A 20,970-nucleotide genomic window follows, 5' to 3' on the forward strand; every position below is an offset into this window, starting at 1 on the left:
CATCTGTCTGGATTTTGGCGGTTGGTGACTGTTCACATTAAGTCATCAGGCTTTGTCCACAGGCTATTTACTTCATGCAGCATTTGCTTGGACCTGTCCCGCCCACAGCCATGACTCAGTCATGGGTACGGGATTGAAATAGACCAGGTGAGTGCTGCTAAGAGCAGTTCTACTATTCATATGTGAGGCCGTATGGCACATTTTATAAAAATATTTTAGTGTAGGACTGCTTCAAATGAGATTTGCCGTGACGTGGCGAAGCAGCTCAAGAAATTGCAATTTTTTGCCAAAAATCTCAAAATTTTTAAAATAAGTACAGTTTGGAATGTTTAGTGCCGCAGTGCACATTTGGTGCTGGCTTTTTGTTTTTTCTTCATTGAATTGGTCGGTGGTTGACCTCCACCTTGCTATGCACCCCAATTTGGGATGTATTCCATCTGTCTGGATTTTGGCGGTTGGTGACTGTTCACATTAAGTCATCAGGCTTTGTCCACAGGCTATTTACTTCATGCAGCATTTGCTTGGACCTGTCCCGCCCACAGCCATGACTCAGTCATGGGTACGGGATTGAAATAGACCAGGTGAGTGCTGCTAAGAGCAGTTCTACTATTCATATGTGAGGCCGTATGGCACATTTTATAAAAATATTTTAGTGTAGGACTGCTTCAAATGAGATTTGCCGTGACGTGGCGAAGCAGCTCAAGAAATTGCAATTTTTTGCCAAAAATCTCAAAATTTTTAAAATAAGTACAGTTTGGAATGTTTAGTGCCGCAGTGCACATTTGGTGCTGGCTTTTTGTTTTTTCTTCATTGAATTGGTCGGTGGTTGACCTCCACCTTGCTATGCACCCCAATTTGGGATGTATTCCATCTGTCTGGATTTTGGCGGTTGGTGACTGTTCACATTAAGTCATCAGGCTTTGTCCACAGGCTATTTACTTCATGCAGCATTTGCTTGGACCTGTCCCGCCCACAGCCATGACTCAGTCATGGGTACGGGATTGAAATAGACCAGGTGAGTGCTGCTAAGAGCAGTTCTACTATTCATATGTGAGGCCGTATGGCACATTTTATAAAAATATTTTAGTGTAGGACTGCTTCAAATGAGATTTGCCGTGACGTGGCGAAGCAGCTCAAGAAATTGCAATTTTTTGCCAAAAATCTCAAAATTTTTAAAATAAGTACAGTTTGGAATGTTTAGTGCCGCAGTGCACATTTGGTGCTGGCTTTTTGTTTTTTCTTCATTGAATTGGTCGGTGGTTGACCTCCACCTTGCTATGCACCCCAATTTGGGATGTATTCCATCTGTCTGGATTTTGGCGGTTGGTGACTGTTCACATTAAGTCATCAGGCTTTGTCCACAGGCTATTTACTTCATGCAGCATTTGCTTGGACCTGTCCCGCCCACAGCCATGACTCAGTCATGGGTACGGGATTGAAATAGACCAGGTGAGTGCTGCTAAGAGCAGTTCTACTATTCATATGTGAGGCCGTATGGCACATTTTATAAAAATATTTTAGTGTAGGACTGCTTCAAATGAGATTTGCCGTGACGTGGCGAAGCAGCTCAAGAAATTGCAATTTTTTGCCAAAAATCTCAAAATTTTTAAAATAAGTACAGTTTGGAATGTTTAGTGCCGCAGTGCACATTTGGTGCTGGCTTTTTGTTTTTTCTACTACTCCCAACAGCCCTGGGGCACAGCTCTTCCTGTGGAGAGCGATTCCAACTCTGCTGCGTCACCACCGACCCCAGGGGAACTGAACTGCAGCAGTGGCACCTATCTAGCCACATACCACAGGTGGCGTCACAACATCTCCCTTGTAAATAATCCCCACCATCATCTGCCATTTAAAACGACACCGCAAGGGTCACAGAGCCGAGCCCTGCTGCCGTGACATTCCAAAGCAGAACTGCGGCCCGGTAACGAGTAACCTCCAGGCCCGATGCGGGCGTGTGACATACCCAAGTGAGCGACCAGTATACATCAACATTGAGAACATGTAGTAGAGACCTTAGATCAGGTTTCGGTCGAGCCATGCTTGAATCTGAATCTGATCGAGAGCTCAGAAGGATTCAGGCAGTGCTGAAACCCAAAGGTGGATTTAAAAAAACCCAAAAACTAACAAAATAATAAAAATTTAAATTTAGATTTTTAGGAGCAAAACAGTAACAATGCAGTGACCTAACAAGAATCTGCATAAGTAATCATATGCTAAATAGCTGCAAGTCAAATTTATGTGTGAGATAGCCAAGATGATTGTCTATAAAATGAAAGATGTCTCATGCTCCAAGATGTAGTGGATGATGAGATATGGAGCCTGAAAGTCAAACGTTCAAAACATTGTTACCCTTTTGCTCCTCAGTGTATATTTAAAAAGATGTAATTAACTGAAGTGATATATTTTCCTTTTAAAATGGTTGCATATTTTCAATTCCTCCATAGTAAAATAAAAAAATATATATTTCTCGTAAAATTTTAATATTTCCAATTTCCTGCTTGTTTTGATAAATTTGTAGGTTTAATGCTTGATCAGCAAAATTGACTGTTATAAAATATCGGAATCTACATACTCATACTTTTATTCTTTGGAAGGTTTCCATATCAATAAAACTCCATATCTGCACTAGTCTGATTTTATCCCATTCTCATCAATTTCATTTTATTAACTTTGCTTTATAATAATTATTACTATTATTGAAAAAAACGTTTTAGCTTCCATTTGGTTCAACGATGTCAAAATCCATCAGATGTGCTGTTTACAGTGAGCTGGTAAAGCTCAGAAATGCTCATTAATGTCGGCTCCAGCTTTTCCAGGGGGTCCCTACAACTAGGGGCCAGAGAGGGCCGAAATCCAACTATTCCGAACGTATTAATAGAAGGAAACCTGAAACTTCTGAGCAAAAAATTGGACATTTTTTAGTAGACTAATTTTTAATCTTAGGCAATTTTGATTGAAGTGAATATACAAGTGCATCTCAATAAATTAGAATATCATCAAAAAGTTTATTTCAGTAATTCAATACAAAAAGGGAAACACATATTATATAGAGTCATTACACACAGAGTAATCTATTCCTATATATTATATGGAGTCATTACACACAGTGATCTATTCCTATATATTATATAGAGTCATTACACACAGAGGGATCTATTCCTATATATTATATGGAGTCATTGCACACAGAGGGATCTATTCCTAGATATTATATAGAGTCATTACACACAGAGGGATCTATTCCTATATATTATATAGAGTCACTACACACAGAGGGATCTATTCCTATATATTATATAGAGTCAATACACACAGAGGGATCTATTTCTATATATTATATAGAGTCATTCCACACAGAGGGATTTATTCCTATATATTATATAGAGTCATTACACACAGATGGATCTATTTTTATATATTATATAGAGTCATTACACACAGAGGGATCTATTCCTATATATTATATAGAGTCATTACACACAGAGTGATCTATTCCTATATATTATATAGTCTTTACACACAGAGTAATCTATTCCCATATATTATATAGAGTCATTACACACAGAGAGTCTATTTCTATATATTATATAGAGTCATTACACACAGAGGGATCTATTCCTATATATTATATAGAGTCATTACACACAGAGGGATCTATTCCTATATATTAGAGTCTTTACACACAGATGGATCTATTCTTATATATTATATAGTCATTACACACAGAGGGATCTATTCCTATATATTATATAGAGTCATTACACACAGACTGATCTATTCCTATATATTATATAGAGTCATTACACACAGAGGAATCTATTCCTATATATTATATAGTCATTACACACAGAGGGATCTATTTATATATATTATATAGAGTCATTACACACAGAGGGATCTATTCCTATATATGATATAGAGTCATTACACACCACGAGGGATATATTCCTATATATTATATAGAGTCATTACACACAGAGGAATCTATTCCTATATACTATATAGAGTCATTACACACAGAGTGAGCTATTCTTATATATTATATAGAGTCATTACACACAGAAGGATCTATTCCTATATATTATATATAGTCATTACACACAACGTGATCTGTTCCTATATATTATACTAGCTGTAGTATCCAGCGTTGCCCGGGATAGTAACTGTCTCTCTGTCTCTCTCCCAGTCTCTGTCTATCTGTCTCTGTGTGTCTGTCTGTGTCTATGTCTCTGTGTCTATCTCTCTGTTTCTGTATCAGTCTCTCTGTCTCTCCATCTTTGTGTCTGTCTGTCTCTCTGTCTATCTCTCTCCCTATCTCTGTCTCTTTCTTTATCTCTGTCTCTTTTCCTGTCTCTTTCCCCTTCTCTGTGTCTTTCCCTGTCTTTTTCCTTGTCTCTGTCTCTTTCCCTGTCTGTCTTTTTCCCTGTCTGTCTCTGTCTGTCTCTTTCCAGTCTATCTCTGTCTGTCTCTTTCCCTGTCTGTCTCTTTCCCTATAATAGGGAATAGATCCCTCTGTGTGTAATGACTCTATATAATATATAGGAATAGATCCCTCTGTGTGTAATGACTCTATATAATATATAGAAATAGATTCCTCTGTGTGTAATGACTATATAATATATAGGAATAGATCCCTGTGTGTAATGACTCTATATAATATATAGAAATTCTAAAGCCAGCTGTATATGCCCCAGCTTCAGAGAGTAGTACTGTGCAGGATCAGAAGTGCAGAAGCTGTTCTTATGATCATGCACAGTGCGCCTCTCTGAAACCGGTGCGCATACACCTGACTTCAGTAACGCTGCTGGAATGAGCAGTGTGCATGTGTGGCGCCCCAGAGGCTCAGTCACCACAGGCTAGTGCATCTCACTTAAATTGCAGTACTCTTCTCGGGTAAGGAAGAGGTTAACCACTGGTTTTCACTAACACAACACACCCAGTTTAGGTACTTTCCCAGCTTAGCAGCCAGACACTGAAACTGGGCTGAAGGTGGTCACCATAACTATGGGTTTTTCCCAGCCACCAGTGAGTTATCAGGAAGGTGGGGGCAGCACAGGGGAAATGAGAGAGCACACAGCTTTTACCTCAGAATAGTCTGGGACACAGATCAAAATGGTCGCAGGAGAGAGTGCTTCAGAGCGTCTCCTGTTAGAACCAGCCTAACTGTAAGAAGCAGGAGTTTACTGGGTGACCTGGAGAGACAGAGGAGCAACACGGTAGCTGGAGGTAGAGCTCAACAGCTCCCTCAGCACCCGCGCAGTAAGGGTGCAGAACCCTAAGGTGGCGTACACTTCAGGTTGCGCCACCAGGATCTGCAGGACAGGGGGATTGTATGTCCCTCTGGCCCCCACAAGATCCCGGAGCACAGAGGCACATAGGGTCCGGAGTCATGATCAAGGTCAGGCCCGACCACGGACCCACGTCACCTGCACACAGGATGGGAGCTAAAACTATAAGAACACCAGGTACCCAAGTAACTTCAAGTCACGGGGATCCACACTAAAGCGCACAGAAAGGAAGGTCTATCAGTGCACAATATCGGTGGTTGCCTCTGAACTACCCGGGAACGGCTGGGGCCCATCACGGTGGAAACCGGCACTCTGAGGGTGACGACAGTACTGCCAGTAAAAAGAACTTTGACTGCAGCCCCTTGTATCGTCCTGTTATTGCCAGTGCCATCGCCCTGCGCTTCGGTGGCAACGGCTACCACCACCATCATCTTCTCTGGGGCCTAGCTTCACTAGCGGGAGGCTGAAGTGTCCTAGCTGCGACACCGTCCGCCCCAGAGGACAATGGCCCAAATCTTATGACAAGTCTCTAAATGCAAAGAGACTGACGTGACTATAGGCTTTACTATTTTCCCTGGGGGTAACATGTGAAATCAGAAGGGGTTGTCCTAGTAGTGGACAATCCATTTAAATGAGTAAAATACAAGGTATACTGAGTCTATTCTCACAGAACTATATCTCAATCTGCTCAGATCCTCCTGCTCTATTACAACTTTCTGGCAGATCGTACACCAGGTTTAGTGTGAGACGTTCTCTTTAAGACATTCCTGATAGAGAGTTGTAGACAGTCCTGTCTTCCCCAGTTAGCAGTCATAAAGGAAACCACAGGCATGACGTGCATTGTGGGCAATAGCGTTCCTCCTTGGATTTACAGAAATTAGTAAAGACGTCTTCCTTACTGCTGAAATTCATAAAACAATCTATTATTAGATCCACTTAAAGGGCGGCTTTGCACGTTGCGACATTGCACGTGCGATGTCGATGGGGTCAAATCGAAAGTGACGCACATCCGACGTCGCAGTCGATATCGCAACGTGTAAATCCTTTTTGATACGATGAACGAGCGCAAAAGCGTCGTTATCGTATCATCGCTGCAGCCTCCGACATTTCCATAATGCCGGTGCAGCGACAGGTGCGATGTTGTTCCTCGCTTCTGCGGCAGCACACATCGCTGTGTGTAAAGCCGCAGGAGCGAGGAACTTCACCTTACCTGCCTCCTGGCTGCAATGAGAAGGACGGAGGTGGGCGGGATGTTTACATCCTGCTCATCTCCGCCCCTCCACTTCAATTGGCCGCCTGCCGTGTGATGTCGCTGTGACGCCGCACGACCCGCCCCCTTAGGAAGGAGGCGGGTCGCCGGCCAGAGGGACGTCGCACGGCAGGTATGTCCGTGTGAAACAGCTTTCACTAGATATTGCACGTGCGACGGGGGCGGGACTATCGCTGCAGCATCGGTAACACATTGTTACCGATGTCGCAGCGTGCAAAGCCCGCCAAAGTCAAAGAGTCATCTCCATTTATCTGTGTCTTTTATCTTGTTTTAAACACAAATGTCTCACAGTTCATCAATTAGCGGAAGTAACCTAAAGGCTACTTTACACACTGCGATATCGGTCCCGATATCGCTAGTGTGGGTACCCGCCCCCATCTGTTGCGCGACACGGGCATATCGCTGCCCGTGCCGCACAACATCGCCCACAGCCGTCACACATACTTACCTGTCCGGCGACGTCGCTGTGACCGGCGAACCGCCTCCTTTCTAAGGGGGCGGTCCGTGCGGCGTCACAGCGACGTCACTGAAACGTCACTGAACCACCGCCCAATAGCAGCGGAGGGGCGGAGATGAGCGGGACGTAACATCCCGCCCACGTCCTTCCTTCCGCATAGCAGCCGGGAGGCAGGTAAGGGGAGCTTCCTCGTTCCTGCGGCGTCACACGCAGCGATGTGTGCTGCCGCAGGAACGAGGAACAAACTCGTTACTGCTGCAGTAACGAGATTTGAGAATGGACCCCCATGTCGCCGATTAGCGATTTTGCACGTTTTTGCAACGATGCAAAATCGCTTATCGGTGTCACACGCAACGGCATTGCTAATGCGGCCGGATGTGCGTCACGAATTCCGTGACCCCAACGACTCCGCATTAGCGATGTCGTAGCGTGTAAAGCCCGCTTTAGGGGTACTTTGCACGCTGCGACATCGCTAGCCGATGCTAGCGATGCTGAGCGTGATAGTACCCGCCCCCGTCGCACATGCGATATCTTGTCATAGCTGCCGTAGCGAACATTATCGCTACGGCAGCTTCACACGCACTTACCTGCCCTGTGACGTCGCTCTGGCCGGCAACCCGCCTCCTTCCTAAGGGGGCGGGTCGTGCGGCGTCACAGCGACGTCACACGGCAGGCGGCCAATAGAAGCGGAGGGGCGGAGATGAGCGGGACGTAAATGTGGCGCCCCTGAGGCTTCCGTCGCCACAGGTCATTGCACCCCACCAGCGGTGTGATGCCCCATTCTGGGAGAGGAAGAGAGTGAACTCCGGTCCCCTGGTAAATTCACACTACACCCATTGCTAGGGACACACAGGACCAGGGAAAGTGGCAGGCAACCCTCCCATGCTGCATGCTGAGAGGGGCTGTAAGACCCATCCCTGCTCCCATAGGTTACAGCTTAGCAACTGGGGAGGTGGGAGGAGCCACGGACAGCAGACAGAGATAGGGAAGGTCAAGTTTAGTCAGTTCGCTCAGGGAGTGCGAGAGTGAGGAGTGAGGATGTAGTTGGAGGAGGAGAACGAGAGCAAGGAGGGAGGAGGAGGCCTGCTGGAAGCAGGCAAGGAGGAGAAAGAAGAGAAGGCAAGAAAGGGTCGCAGGGCCGCGGGTAGTCCTGTAGGTACCACGAGCTGTCCTTGTTGGGTACCGAAGCCGAGGGCCCAGAGGCGCTACGAGTAGCTGCAAGCTGCGGTGGCCTGGTCCACAGTGACATCGGTGGAGTGATTAGCTGCGACAGGGGACGGTCCCTAGAGACTGGAGGAGTGAAAAGACAATCTCCAAACAGTAAAAACCGAGGCCCAGGGACGTTGTAAGCTCCCAGGGCCAGAACCCAGAGCAGCCCTTCAGAAAAGGGGTAATCAGCCGACAGGTGGCCCCCCAGCCTGGAGGCTGTAATGGAGGCCAAGCCAAGTCCATCTTAACAAAAGGCAAGGCTAGTGAAGACAGCAGAGAAGGAGTCACTAAGAGAGAGGGTACCGGATTTCACACTCTGAGTCACCCAGAAGACGGAGGTCCCTGACAGTGGTCTCAGCAGTCCAAGGGTCCTGCCTGCCCTGACAAGAACTGTGAGTAAAGAACTTGAACTGCACCTCTGAAGTTGCCTCAGTTATTTCCGCTGCATAGACATTCACAAGCACCAACTGTGCCCCGGGCATTGCTCCACCTGTGGGGAGCAGTACTACCATTGCTGCCATAACATCATCCCGGAGGCCTCACACAGCAGCGGCGGCTTATTAGCTGCATACCACAGGTGGCGTCACGAACACAAACTTTAACTTAAGCCACATATTTTACTGACACCCACCAGGGCCACGGAGCCGGGCCCAGCCACCACTGACTACCACCGGACTAGTCCGGCCCGGCACCGGGTGTCCCATAGCCCTGGGGTGGGCGAGTCAATTTTGGCGTCACGAACAGGATTTCGTGCCCGGTCTAACCGGGTACTGTGCGCCTGAAGAACCGTGTGACAGACTGTGTACTTTACTGAGAAACCGCCGCCATTAGCGCTGCTGAGAGCGGGAAGAAGGGGGGCGTGCAAGCAGAAAGGGCGCGAAGAGAAGCCCCGCCCCCTTGTCCAAGAAAAGCGCGCGAAGCGGTGCCCGCCATAGAAAGCGGAAGAAGAAGAAATGGCGACTAGATAAGCTGGCAGGCTGGCAGAGAGAGTCTAAATGCCAGACCAGCAGATAAAGAAAATGTACCTTATCGCAGCGAAGGTGATGCAGCAGATCCGGCAAGCGACGCGCGGAGCAGCGACCGCCAGAACACCGGAGATGCTACTGAGGGGTGAGTCATTTAATGCCCCTGCCGGCGCGGGTGCCCCAACCCCCGCTGCCATGCCCGCGGTCCCTGGAGAGACGCCCGGCACGGCGACGCCGATCCAGGCCGCAGCCACGCCAGGTGCGGCCCGCCAAGATTTTGCCGCCGGAGCGGCGCCCATCCACACCGCAGCAGCGACTCCAATACAGGCCGCCGCCATGCCAGGCGCGGCCCGCCAAGACCAGCAGACTGTGCTGACCGCTGTCTACCTGCTGCTAGGTGGGGAGCTGGAGAAGAATCCCTACATGTAAAGAAGTAAAGAAGTAAGGAGTTGCTGAACTGTACATAGCCCCTCATTCTTTTTGAAGAAGTCCCTCATGTTTTGCCCCTTATTCTTTTCGAAGATGACACCCTTTCCTGCTGTACTGCCCCTGATGCTTTTTGAAGACGTCACCCCCCATGTTATGTGCTACCGGGCCACTGAACTGGAATGTGGGCCCCGGTGGAAGTGTATGTGTTATGTCCTACCAGGCCACTGGACTTAGTGGCTGGTATGTTGTTTATGTGTCCTATGTAACCAGGCCATTGGACTTAATGGCTGGTTGATTTCGTCCCATTATTGTCTGATTGAAAGAAACGAACTGCCGGGCTACTGGACTTGTTGTAGCCGAAAATGTAGATAGTTGCACCCGTAGTGCCCCCTACCAGAATTATGGGGGAAGTGCCCAAACCGTGCAATGAACTGGAAGTGCACACAGAGTTTTCTTTATAAGAAGTTTGCAACGTTCATGATATGTGCCTCCCATAAAGGGAAGAAATGTTTTACAGTTTATGTTATTGCATACCAAAAATGTTTTGCAGTTTTTCCCCATGTTTTTGTTGTTTTTCAGCCCGAGGACGTGCTGGGATTTGCTGTGGGGGAGTGTGGCGCCCCTGAGGCTTCCGTCGCCACAGGTCATTGCACCCCACCAGCGGTGTGATGCCCCATTCTGGGAGAGGAAGAGAGTGAACTCCGGTCCCCTGGTAAATTCACACTACACCCATTGCTAGGGACACACAGGACCAGGGAAAGTGGCAGGCAACCCTCCCATGCTGCATGCTGAGAGGGGCTGTAAGACCCATCCCTGCTCCCATAGGTTACAGCTTAGCAACTGGGGAGGTGGGAGGAGCCACGGACAGCAGACAGAGATAGGGAAGGTCAAGTTTAGTCAGTTCGCTCAGGGAGTGAGAGAGTGAGGAGTGAGGATGTAGTTGGAGGAGGAGAACGAGAGCAAGGAGGGAGGAGGAGGCCTGCTGGAAGCAGGCAAGGAGGAGAAAGAAGAGAAGGCAAGAAAGGGTCGCAGGCCGCGGGTAGTCCTGTAGGTACCACGAGCTGTCCTTGTTGGGTACCGAAGCCGAGGGCCCAGAGGCGCTACGAGTAGCTGCAAGCTGCGGTGGCCTGGTCCACAGTGACATCGGTGGAGTGATTAGCTGCGACAGGGGACGGTCCCTAGAGACTGGAGGAGTGAAAAGACAATCTCCAAACAGTAAAAACCGAGGCCCAGGGACGTTGTAAGCTCCCAGGGCCAGAACCCAGAGCAGCCCTTCAGAAAAGGGGTAATCAGCCGACAGGTGGCCCCCCAGCCTGGAGGCTGTAATGGAGGCCAAGCCAAGTCCATCTTAACAAAAGGCAAGGCTAGTGAAGACAGCAGAGAAGGAGTCACTAAGAGAGAGGGTACCGGATTTCACACTCTGAGTCACCCAGAAGACGGAGGTCCCTGACAGTGGTCTCAGCAGTCCAAGGGTCCTGCCTGCCCTGACAAGAACTGTGAGTAAAGAACTTGAACTGCACCTCTGAAGTTGCCTCAGTTATTTCCGCTGCATAGACATTCACAAGCACCAACTGTGCCCCGGGCATTGCTCCACCTGTGGGGAGCAGTACTACCATTGCTGCCATAACATCATCCCGGAGGCCTCACACAGCAGCGGCGGCTTATTAGCCGCATACCACAGGTGGCGTCACGAACACAAACTTTAACTTAAGCCACATATTTTACTGACACCCACCAGGGCCACGGAGCCGGGCCCAGCCACCACTGACTACCACCGGACTAGTCCGGCCCGGCACCGGGTGTCCCATAGCCCTGGGGTGGGCGAGTCATAAACATCCCGCCCACCTCCTTCCTTCCACATAGCCGGTGGAGGCAGGTAAGGAGATGTTCCTCGCTCCTGCGGCTTCATACACAGCGATGTGTGCTGCCGCAGGAACGTGGAACAACATCGTATCTCCTATTGGTGCGACATTATGGAAATGTCCGATGCTACACAGATCGCCGATTTACAACGCTTTTGCAAACGTTTATCGGCGCATCTAGGCTTTACACGTTGCGACGTCGTTACCGGCGCCGGATGTGCGTCACTTTCGATTTGACCCCGACGATATCGCAGTAGCGATGTCGCAACGTGCAAAGTACCCCTAAAAGTAATTCACAGACTCTAAAAATTGTCCAATTACAAAAAATTACCTTTATTACAAAAAGTGACATATAAATACACAAAACACTTTATTATTAAAAATGTGCAAATAGTTTCACACACACTGATAGAGCCAAAATCACAAACACACAAAAAGGGTAACACTCTACAATTTCCCACATAGGCTATATTGCACACTTGTGTCTGTGATATAGCAAACCTTACATAATTAGTCAAAATTCCTGTCAGTCCATGGTCAACAGTCACAGGTCAAGGTCTTAGTGTGACGCCCTGGGCAAGCCAGGGGTCACAGGTCATAACACCACCACACCCTACACTCCAGTTAGGAACACCAAGGCTAACCTAAAATCCTTGTTGCCTTCCTCCAGGGGCTGATGTCCACACCAGGGGGTGGGCCAGGCGGTTGGCTCCGCCCACCGAGGAGTTCACAGCCCTGGAGGCGGGAGAACCAGGCAGTGCAGTTTAGGAGGAGGAAGTAGAAGAAAGTGGTAGAGGAGCTAAGGAGAGAAGCTGAAGGGAAAGTGAGAGTTAAGACAGCCTGAAGCTGGTCCGGGTGTGTGCCCCGGACTGAGACAGCAAGGTCAGCAGACGGCGGTGACTGTCTGCAGGGGTGACTGCTTGGAGGTTGCTGGAAGGACCGCGGACGGGTGGTGGCCCGGCGGTACCGGAGCGGTATACGAAGAGCAGTCAGCACCAGTGGCAGGGGCCTTTCGGATCCCGGCAAGGCTAGGAGTCGCCGTGAATTTTCCAAATCCGTTAGTGAAGGGGACCTCTGGGTCTCCCAACAAGCAAGTCCCGATTGAAGGCAACAGTCCAACCGTTACAGAGAGACACCGCCACCGCCAGGGCACCAGTTTCTCAGGGCCAGCGCCTGCGGGCAAAGTAGGGCTCCTCCGGCCCATATCCAAGCCGGGGAGCGGGTTACCAGTGGGAACCCATCGCAACCATCATCATCATAGGTGCAGGAAAAAGGGACCGTCACCGTCAACTACTGGGGAAAGCAAGTGCAGCCGTCCGTGGGAACCGTCTTTCCAGCCGTGTGTTTTACCGAGAACTGTGTCATCGTCTCAGGCTGAGTGAGTACCACAGTGCCGCAAGGCACAGCGCTGCCCCCGCGTCCCTGCACCCCACCAAGCCCTCCATCACCCACCTCATCACTGGGCCCCGGGACAACTACCCCCTACCCACGGAGGGGAGGACTAACATCTAGCTGCTCCATACCATCACTCCCGGGATCCCCATACAGAGCAGCGGTGGTGTCAACAAATCACCACAACCGTGGGTGGCGTCACGGACAATAAACTATCCCAAATCCCAATCCCCTTTCACTCACGGGCGAGGAGCGCCGCTCGAGTCCCCGGGATCCGGCCCATCGCTCGAGCAACCGAGCAGCAGCAGCAGGCCGCAGCAGCCGCAGCGGCAGCCGGACCCGAGCAGTGGGAGAGCGCGGCGTCCCCTCCTCCGCCCGCGACATTAGCAACATAAGAAATGTATCCCTCTATATCAGGATCCACTGGTTTCAATAAGGTAAACCCTATATTCAGGTGGCAAACTTGCACACCTATATCCCCACTTGACCCGACGTGTTTCGCCTCCCTACAGGAGGTACATCATAGGTCATATAAACATATAAAATAGAATCTGGTGTACAATAACACTAGCTCGCAAATCCTCTAGATTTGTCCGTGCTTTGTGTGTCGCCCTGGACAAGCCAGGGGCCACAGGTAACAACACCACCACACCCCACACTCCCTGTAGGCACATCGAGGTCAGAACACAAAATCCTTGTTGCCCTCCCCAGGGGCTGATGTCCACACCAGGGGGTGGAGCCAGGCGGTTGGTCTCGACCCACTAAGGAGTTCACAGTCCTGGAGGAGGGAAAACACGGGCAGTTAGAGTGAAGCTAGGGAAGTGAGAGGAGAGTCTAGTTTGGAGGTGAAAGTGAAAGGAGCAAAGTAGAAAGTGAGCAGTAGTGAAGTGACAGAGAAAGAGCCTGAAGTTGGTCCGGGTGTGTGGCCCGGACAGAGCAGCAAGGTTGGCAGACGGTGGTGACCGTCTGCAGTGGAGGCCGATTGGAGTCTGCCGTAAGGACCGTGGACGGGTGGTGACCCGGCGGTACCGGACCGGCATACAAAGAGAAGCCAGCACCATTGGCAGGGGCCTTTCGGATCCCGGCAAGGTTTGGAGTCGCCGTGAATTTGCCAAATCCGTTAGTGAAGGGGACCTCCGGGTTTCCAAACAGCCAAGTCCCAATAGAAGGCAACCGTCCAACCGAGAAGGGGAAACACCACCACCGCCAAGGGCAACCGTTTCCCAGGGCCAGCGCCTGCGGGCAAAAGGGGCTCCTCCGGCCTACATCCCAGTCGGGGAGCGGGTTACCGGTGGGAACCCATCGCTACCAATATTGAACTTAGGTGCAGGGAGAGACAGTCATCACCAACCTACAGGGAAGAAGCAACCGCAGCCGTCCGAGGGACCTGTCCATCCAGCCGCTTGTTTTACCATGAACTGTGTCATCATCATTGGGCTGAGTGAGTACCTCCGTGCCGTGCGGCACAGCGCTGCCCCTGCGACCCTGCACCTCATCAGGCCCCGCAACCCGCCTGTCATCTATTCCTACCCCATCACCGGGCCCCGGGACAACCAACCCCCTACCCACGGAGGGGAGAAATAACAACAAAGCTGCTCCCTGTCACCGCTCCCGGGATCCCCGTCCAGAGCAGCGGTGGTGTCCACACAATCACCACAACCGTGGGTGGCGTCACGAACAATAAATCCCCAAAACCATTCCCCTTTTCACTCACGGGCGAGGAGCGCCGTTCGAGTCCCCGGGATCCGGCCCATCGCTTGAGCCACCGAGCAGCAGCGGCTGCAGCAGCAGCGGCAGCCGGACCCGAGCAGTGGGAGAGCGCAGCGTTCCCTCCTCCGCCCACGACAACTTGGCGTCACGAACAGGATCTTACCGGTCTGCCGTTGGGTAGAGGTGCGCCTTGTTACCGCCGGAGGTGTCCGGCCGAAAAATTTCAGAAGCCGCCATCTTTGGCGCGAAAAGTTCCCGCTCGAGCGTCTCCTCGAGTAGTGGAGGCACGAAGGCCAAAACCCCGCCCCGATAGAGGAGGAGCCGGAAAGAGGCTAAGGGGGACGGAAACAAGATGTCTGCGCCCGACGGAGCTGCTGGAGGAGCGGCGGTCGCAGCCGCGGTGGCACCCGTGGATGGGAATGGGCCTGCCCAGGTCCCGGCCGCGCTGGCGAGGGGTGCCGCGGTCCCAGCTCTCGCTCAGGTGATGCCGTTCTACTCGCCCTATGTGCCCGGAGCTACCTGGCTGCCGCAGTACGACGGGAAACCTGATGCGTTACAGGTCTTCCGGAAGAAGCTTAGCCCGCTCCTAGAATTGTACCCCCTAACTGATAAGCAACGTGCAGCGGTAGTGCTGGGGCAGCTAACCGGCGTGGCTGAGCAGGAGGCGGAGACCTGGGCCGAGGGGGACCGGTTCTCTGTAGCCACCATCTTTGAGAAACTACAGACCGCCTTTGAGACCCGTACCGAAGCCGAGCTGAGGATGCAGTTTTACCAATGTCGGCAACGGCCTGTGGACAGCATTCGGGACTACGCTTTACGTCTGCAAACCGCCCTCCGCACACTGAAGCGGGTGGACACCATCAATGAGGCGGACAGCAACAAAATGTTAATAGAGCAATTTGTGCAGGGAATGAGGTCCTCCGAGGATCGCAAACAACTCCGGCTGTGGGCCCTAGAACACCCTGATGTGGACTTTGCTGTGTTAAAGGAACGAGCCATTAAACCTCTGCAACCCCCGGCTTCGGAAGTCTTGGAACCAGCCCAATGGCCAGTTGAGACGGCCCTCGTCGTGGTGGCCCCTGCCCTACCAGCATCTCCAGTAACTACAGCTCCAAGCAGCACGATGGAAGAACTGGCTGCCCAGGTCCGCCGCATGGATGGAGACCTCGCCAAGATCCTCGCCGCACTCCAGCCTCAGACCAGATCCCAGCCTCCGGCAAAGATACAGCTCACTGACCGTCCTGAGGACGTCCCCTGGATGCAGCGGAGAAGAACCAATGACTCACGGTATGGACCCCCGATTTGTTACAGGTGCAGCAAACCCAGCCACTACTCCCGACGGTGTCCGTTAAACGAGCAACCCCTGGGGCCACGGGCCAATCCTCAGGAGTAGAACCCCATGGTTCCCCAGACTGGCGGGACCGGTACATCGGGGCCCGGCCTATCATTCCCGTGGCTGTGGACGGCATACCGGTGATGGCTCTCCTGGACACTGGATCACAGGTAACCACTATACCGTACACACTATATCAACGGTATTGGGGAAAAGACGAGCTGGCTCCCCCAGATGCTAGTATAACACTGCTGCTGATGGACTCCCACTGACCCAAGTGGGATATAAACAAGTGGCCATGACTGTGGGGCGAGCTGAACTACAACACCAGGGTATGATTGTGATAATGAATGAACCCAGTGATCATAACCCGAAGATAGTGCTAGGAACCAATGTGATGGAGCACTGTATGAGCGATGTGTTGACCCTACTGCAGCAGCTGGCCGCCACGGCGGCGGGGAGCCGACAAAGAGCTGTGCAGCATGAGATCCGAGCCTTGATGTACCGCCAGCATGAAAACTCGACGGGAGGAGAGATTGGTGGGGTGAGAGTGATGGATGTTGCCCCGTTGACTGTGCCCCCTAGGAGTGAGATGATGATTTGGTGTAGGGCAGCAGTAGGGCCTCAGGGGCGTGACTATCCTGCCATGATAGAACCCATGCCCTCCGAGCACTGGCCCACAGTAATGGCCGCCCGAGGGGTGGTAGATGTAAAGAAGGGGAGAGTGCCCGTGAGGGTGCTGAACTGTGGGGAGTAAGAAGTCAGGCTTCCCCGGTATGCCACACTTGCCAAGTTGCTCACCCTAGATCCCCACACCATCCACGAAGCAGCTCCTCCAGTTTCACTACCTACTGCCAGCACTCACCCGCCCCAAGGGGAGTTAGACGAGTGGCAACAACAGCTGCACGTGGGCACTGACGATACCCCTACACATCACAAAGAAGGGGTATACAGGGTGGTACGGGAGTATGAGCAAGTTTTTAGCAAACATCCCCTAGACTTTGGGCAGATTAAAGGGGTCCAACACCATATCCCCACCGGTGAACATCCCCCTATCAAAGAGAGGTACAGGCCCATTCCCCCTGCACACTACCAGTGCGCCAAGGACATGTTGAGGAACATGAGGGAGGCAGGGGTTATCAGGGACAGCTGTAGTCCCTGGGCCGCCCCGTTGGTGCTTGTTAAGAAGAAGGACGGCACCATGCGGATGTGCGTGGACTACCGGAAGATTAACCAGATAACTATTAACCTACAATTTGGCCACCAACCATAACAAGCCAGTTCAAATACCAGTATGACCAGGTAGTAACACAGTGGCAGAATTTAAACCTAAAAATACTACCCAGAATGAAACACAAACAAGTACATAGAAAGATATAAACTTTATTGTTTAAAAATATTTTTTTCATATTTTTCATGCGCCCTTGGAGAAAGCCACGGCGAAACGCATCAGGGTGTGAATGGTGAGGCTATATTTTCATTTAGCACTGTGTATGACATTTTTCTAGCAGGCATGTTTTTTTGATGTTATTGCTTCTTGATTTCTTTGGGCTCTATTTTAAGCCCTTTTTCATGTTATTTAGTCACTTTAAACATCCCTGCGTACCTAATACCATCCAGTCACAGTTGCTAAACACATTTAATAACCTGTGTCCTCTCTTGTGCAATACTCTTTATTAGGGTATATGATTTGTCATTATGAATTAATATTATATGGTTATTAGGATTGCTATTATGAAGTGACAGATTGTTTCTGTGATTATTTAATGGTGTCTACTGTGTGACACTCTTCATACTTTTCTTCTGCTGTACTACCTTTTAATTAACCAGATAACGCATAAAGATGCCTACCCTCTGCCCCGTATCGAGGAGTCCTTGTCCGCGCTGAGAACCGCAAACTACTTCTCCACCCTTGACCTCACCAGTGGGTACTGGCAGGTGGCCGTGGCACCCGAAGACCGAGAGAAAACTGCCTTTACCACCCCTATGGGACTCTGTGAATTCAACAGTATGCCGTTCGGGCTGTGCAATGCCCCTGGTACCTTCCAACGGCTGATGGAGTGCTGTTTGGGGCACCTGAATTTTGAGACCGTCCTGTTGTATCTGGATGATGTAATTGTATATTCACAGACATATGAAGCCCATCTGGAACACATAGCCGAGGTGTTCGCGCCCCTTGCCAAGTACGGGATGAAGTTGAAGCCCTCTAAGTGTCATCTGCTGAAACCCAGAGTGCAGTACCTGGGGCATGTAGTGGGAGCAGAAGGTGTCGCCCCCGACCCCGAGAAGGTCACTGCCATCCAAGACTGGCCGAGGCCAACCACAGTGAGGGAAGTAAGGGTACTTTCACACATCCGGATTTTTGCTCTGCGGCACAATACGGCGTTCTGCAGAAAAACCGCAACCGGCTTTTGTAACGCCGATTGCGTTTTTTTTTGCATTGACTTACATTAGTGCCGCATTGTGCCGCAGGGGCTTGCGTTCGGTCCGGTTTTTGCCGCATGCGGCAGATGTAGCCGATGCGGCGGCCGGATCGAACGTACCCTGCAACGTTTTTTGCTCCGGCAAAAAACACCGCATCGCGCCGCATCCGGCCGCTGCGGCGCATTTTTCAATGCATCCCTATGGAGGCCGGATGCGGCGCGATGCGGAAAAAACCGCATCCGGTCGCCGCATGCGGTATTTTCCACTGCGCATGCTCAGTAGCATGCCGCAACCGGAAAAAACCGGACCGGCCGCATGTAAAAACTTATGCAAAGGATGCGGTGTTTTCACCGCATCCGTTGCATAGTTTTCACAGCCGGATTGAGCCGCAGGGCTCAAACCGGATGTGTGAAAGTAGCCTAAGGCAGTTTCTGGGACTGGTGGGGTACTATCGTCGCTTCATCAAGGGATACACGAAGATGGCTGCCCCCATGCAAGACTTCCTCGTGGGACAGACCAAAGGTGGTAGACCCCTCGGAGCCCCACTGGTGTGGGAAGAGAGGCATGAGGAATCCTTCCACCAGCTGAAAGCGGCCTTGACCGGAGAGGAGATCCTAGCGTACCCTGATTACAGCCGCCCATTCATCCTCTACACTGATGCCAGCAATGTGGGTTTGGGGGCAGTCCTATCCCAGGTCCAGGACGGGAAGGAAAAAGTGATTGCTTATGCTAGCCGAAAGCTCCGACCGACTGAAAGGAACCCTGAGAACTACAGCTCTTTCAAGCTCGAGCTCCTGGCGCTGGTGTGGGCTATCACCGAGCGGTTCCGCCATTACCTGGCCACAGCAAAGTTCACCGCTTTCACGGATAATAATCCGCTGACCCACCTGGACACGGCCAAGTTGGGCGCGCTGGAACAACGGTGGGTGGCCAGGCTAGCCAACTACGATTTCACCATCAAATACAGGGCCGGTCGTGCCAACGTTAATGCTGATGCACTCTCTCGGATGCCCCACTTGTCAGAAGAAGGGTGCGAGGATGATGACCTCGAAGAGATCGAGTTGCCTGCATTTCACCAACTGAGAAGGTGCATGTCTACCAGCAACGGGCGAATCTGGACCCGCTGCCCAGTCAGGAGTGGCAGGAAGCTCAAAACCAGGCGCCCGCTGTCCGCCTAGTTAAGACCTTGGTGGAGCAAGGTGCTGCTGGGATAGACCCTGCTGCCCCAGCTGAAGCCCAGCGCTTGTGGCGAGAAGGGACCCGGTTGTATCTACACCAGGGGAAGTTGTACTGTGAGCTGATTAACCCGAAGACTCATGAGAAAATCCGCCAGTTGGTGATTCCCCAAGCTAATGTGCCCACCGTTTTACAAGCGTACCATGATGGTGCCGGACACTTCGGATGGAAGAAGCTGGAAATGCTGTTGAGAGAGCGGTTCTATTGGAGTGGGATGCGGGAGTCTGTAGAGGCCTGGTGCCGAGAGTGCGGTCTTTGCACGCTGAGGAGGAAGGACGAGGCTAGCCAGAAGGCGCCCCTACACCCGATCATTACACATCAACCGCTGGAGCTGGTCGCTCACCCCCAGCCGAAGTGGGTACACCTACGCTCTAACCATAGTAGACCACTATTCGAGGTTCATGGTGGTTGTCCCAGTCAAGGACCTAACTGGTCGTACCGCCGCTAGAGCGTTCCAGGCTTATTTCTGCCGACCCCATGGGTACCCTGAGAAGGTGCTTACTGACCAAGGCACGGCTTTTGAAGCAGAGGTGTTTCATGAGTTTTGCCAGTTGTATGGCTGCAAGAAGATCCGGACCACGCCTTACCATGCCCAGACCAACGGCATATGTGAGAAGATGAACCACTTGGTCCTTGGCCTCCTCAAGACGTTGCCGCTGGAAGAGCGGAACCTGTGGCCGGAGAAGCTACCTGACTTGGTCGATATGTACAACAATATCCCTTCCAGCTCAACGAAGTGCACCCCAGCATACCTGATGAGGGCTCGCCCCGGTCGGCTACCGGTGGATCTCGACATGGGACTGGAAGCCCTAGAAGCACTCCCTTCGACAGCTGAATGGGAAACTCGAAGGAGGGTACAATACCGACAGATTCAAGAATATGTTGAGAAGAACTTGAGTCGGAGTCGGGAACAGCAGGAGCAGCGCTTCAACCAAAAGGCGTCTGCTGGCCCTTTCCAGCCTGGAGATGTAGTGCTGAAGCGGAAGAGGAGAATCCACAAGCTGGATGATCAATGGGAACAAACCCCATACGTCATACAGCCCACAGGATGGGAAGATGGGAAGGCCTACCAGATCAGCCGTGACCAAGGGGGCACTTTGGCCACGGTTTCCCGGGATCATCTGAAAAGGTGCCCACCAGCATTGAGGGCAGCGGCTGAAGTCCCGGTTCCTCCACCAGCGGAGATAGCAAAAGAGGTAATCCACACCGTGATGGGTGACTTCCCCGTGGACTGGCCTACACAGAACGGCACTGTGATTCTTCCAGTGATACTGTTCCCACAACCTGTGGATGAAGAAGTAATGGAGGCGGTCAACCGCGAGCCAGTGCCAGTGCCCAGGGATGAACCTGTACCCAACTCCCCTATGCCTCCGCCTGCCCCACACGATAGCAGGG

The sequence above is a fragment of the Anomaloglossus baeobatrachus genome, chromosome 6 (genome assembly GCF_048569485.1).
Source record: "Anomaloglossus baeobatrachus isolate aAnoBae1 chromosome 6, aAnoBae1.hap1, whole genome shotgun sequence".
Taxonomy (NCBI): Eukaryota; Metazoa; Chordata; class Amphibia; order Anura; family Aromobatidae; genus Anomaloglossus; species Anomaloglossus baeobatrachus.